Genomic DNA, 3,639 nt, shown 5'->3' on the forward strand with positions numbered 1-3,639 from the left:
TTGAAAAAATCATAAAATTAATAGATGTCTTGACAGGTTAACGAAGAAAATGGAAGAAACACACAAATATTGATATCAGAAATAAAAGAAGTGGTAAAGAGTATTGATCCCTTGGTTCAGTAATCTGGAGTATTCGAAAAGCTTTGTGCCACAAATCTGATAGTTTAGACGAAATGAATCAGTTTTTTGGACAACACAATCTATCAAAATTCATCCAAATGAAATTAGAAAACTTAATTAGTCCTACATATTTTAACAAAATTATCTTAGTATTTAAAAAACTAAAAACAAGATAAATGAAATCCACCATGCTCAGATGTTTTCTTAAATGAATCCTACTAAACAATTAAGGAAAAATAATACCAATTCTCTAGTTTCCTCCAGAAACAATAGAAGAAGAGGGAACATTTCCCAAAGCATTTCAATAGACCAACTTTAGTCTAATACCAAAACTAGATTTAAAAAATTACAAGAAAGGAAAACTGCAGGCCAATATCTATTATGAACATAGGAGTAAATATCTTCAAGAAAATAATATCAAATCAAATTCAACAACATATAAAAAGGATTATATACTACAACTAGGTGGGGTTTATCCCATGTATGCAAGGCTGGTTCAGCATTCAAAAATTCTCTTTTTAAATATTTTATTTATTTATTCATGAGAGACACACAGAGAGGCAGAGACATAGGCAGAAGTAGAGGTAGGCTCCCTATGGGGAGCCGGATGTGGGACTCCATACCAGAACCTCGGGATCACGATCTGAGCCAAAGGCAGAAGCTCAACCATTGAGCCACCAAGGTGCCTCAAAAATTCAATCAATGTAACTCAAAATACCAACTGTCTAAGAAGAAAAATCACACAATCATATCAATAAATATAATAAAAACATTTGACAAAATCCAACACCATTCATGGCAAAAAACCTTGGCAAACTTGAAATAAAGGGGACCTTTCTCAATTTGAAAATGGATATTTACAAAAAATTCCTGCAACTTATTTGTACTTGATAATAAGAAATAGGATGCTTCCCCTCAAGATCAGAAATGAGGCAAGGATCTATTTTTTTAAAATTTTATTTATTTATTCATGAGAGACACACACACAGAGAGAGACAGACAAACAGACAGACAGAGACACAGGCAGAGGGAGAAGCAGGCTCCATGCAGGGAGCCTGATGCGGGACTCCATAGTGGGTCTCCAGGATCACACCCCGGGCTGAAGGTGGCCCTAAACCACTGAGCCACCCAGCCACCTACTACTTCACCATCTTGTTGGAAGTTCAAGCTAGCACAGTAAGACAAGGAAAAGAAATCAGAACTTAACAGGTTGGAAGAAAGAAATAAAACTTTGTCTATGTAAAAAAAAAATCTACCCTTAAATCAACAAAAATATCCCAGAAGCCAGTAAAGCAAGGTCACAAAATATAAGATGAATGTATGAAAGTCGATTCCTTTCCCACATATTGGCAATGAATGTTACAATTTGAAATTTGAAAATAAAAAAAAAGTACAACACATTAGCCCCATCTCAAAAAGAAATACTTAAATGTGAATCTAACAAAATGTGTGCAGGATACACATGTGAAAAATTATAAAACTTGGCAAAATAAATCAACGATGTAAGTAGTTTCAGAAATGAGTAGAGAATATAAGACTGTAGACAAAAGGAACTATTCATAAACAATGTACTCTAGTTGATAAAGTTCTTGACTATAGGGATATGAATTAATCATTCTGAAACTTCTGTACATGTATACGGGTATTGAACAAATAAATACATGTAGGATGATGGGTGTCAAGTGTCTCACATCAGAGTGGGACATTACAGATAAGCAAGGGAGAAGGCTAGAATAAAACACGGTCCTAGATTAGAGTCAGAGATACAGCAAACACTCATGTTTCTTTTTTTTTTTTTTACTTTTTTTTAAAGATTTTATTTATTTATTCATAAGAGACACAGAGAGAGGCAGAGACATAGGCAGAAGGAGAAGCAGGCTCCATGCAGGGAGCTCGATATGGGACTCAATACTGGGATTCTGGGATCACGACCTGAGCCGAAGGCAGACGCTCAACCGCTGAGCCACCCGGGCATCCTACACTCAAGTTTCTTTACTATAGATATAGATAAATACATATTACAGAAGTAGTAATAGATTGATGTGGACTTAAATGGATTAGAATGCACACATTTATTTCCTAGTTCTATTGCTAAGAGAACCTAGAAGAAATGACACATCAGTAGCAAAAAACAAAGCCACCACCCTAATCCTGGTTTCTAACACCATTCCCAACAAAAGGAACCAGCGCTCTTTGACGAAATGGCTGGTGTTAAGACTGGGGCAGGAAATATGCAAGATGAGACTGAAACATCTTGTAACTCCAGAAAGTATGGAAATGCTCAAAAAAGCCACAAAACATTGGAGACATGTCAAAAGAACACAGGAGCCAATTGAAAGATTTCCCGATGGCCAGAGCACAAATAATTTGAGCAACAAAATAAGCATAATAGCATTGGAAGTCAGCTTAGGGGATAAATATTCATAAATCCACATTGACATAAACAAATGATAGATAAATAAGTGGGAGAGTAGAGACAAACTTTCTGTTCAAAATTTCCCAAATAATTTATAAAGATATTTTCCCTCAAGAAGATACATTATTCCCTGACCCTTAATTATGGGCTGTACATAGTGACTATGAAGCTGAGAAGCTAAAAGGACAAAAATCTTTAACAATTCCCTGGCAATATAGGGCACCTGGGTAGCTCAGTTGGTTAAGCGGCTGCCTTCAGCTCAGGTCATAATCCCAGAATCCTGGGATCAAGCCCCGCATTGGACTCTCTGTGGGAAGCCTGCTTCTCCCTCTACCTCTCTCATGAATAAATAATTAAAATCTTAAAAAATAGGACAGCCTGGGCTGCTCAGCGGTTTAGCGCCACCTTTGGCCCAGAGCATGATCTTGGAGACCAGAGATCGAATCCCCCATCAGGCTTCCTTCATGGAGCCTGCTTCTCTCTCTGCCTGTGTCTCTACCTTTCTCTCTCTCTCTCTCTCTCTCTCTCTCTCTCTCTCTCTGTTTCTCATGAATAAATAAATAAAATCTTTGAAAAAATCTTAAAATATATATCTATAAATGAGTAAATAAATCTTAAAAAAAATTTCCTGAGAATAAATAAATTTGGCATTGCTGTAGGGAATAGAAGTCTGCCTACAATGGAAAGTAATCTGAAAATACATTAAAAAGCATGCATCATAATTGAGATAGGTTCATTTAAATCATCCAAGGATCCTTTAGGATTCGCTGTTATAAATCACAGTGTAACTTAACAAATTGATGAAGTAAAAGAGAATAGATGTTCGTGCCTTAGTAAATGTAAAAAAGAGTGTGATAAATTTCAACATGTATCTGAATGTTAGAAATAAAAAAAAATTCTTAACTTGAAGATCTTATTTCAAGTATCTTATCAAGCATCATTCTACTAATTGAGACTCAAAACAAAGATCAAAGGTGCTTCCTATTAAACTATTGTTAAAAATAGTTCTATATGGCTTAACAAATGCAGTGAAATGAAAAAAAAGTGACACAAACATTGAGAGGTATTACAAAAACTTTATTTATAGAAACTGTGTTTACCTA

Source organism: Vulpes vulpes, chromosome 16 (assembly GCF_048418805.1).
Source record: "Vulpes vulpes isolate BD-2025 chromosome 16, VulVul3, whole genome shotgun sequence".
In the NCBI taxonomy this organism is placed as follows: Eukaryota; Metazoa; Chordata; class Mammalia; order Carnivora; family Canidae; genus Vulpes; species Vulpes vulpes.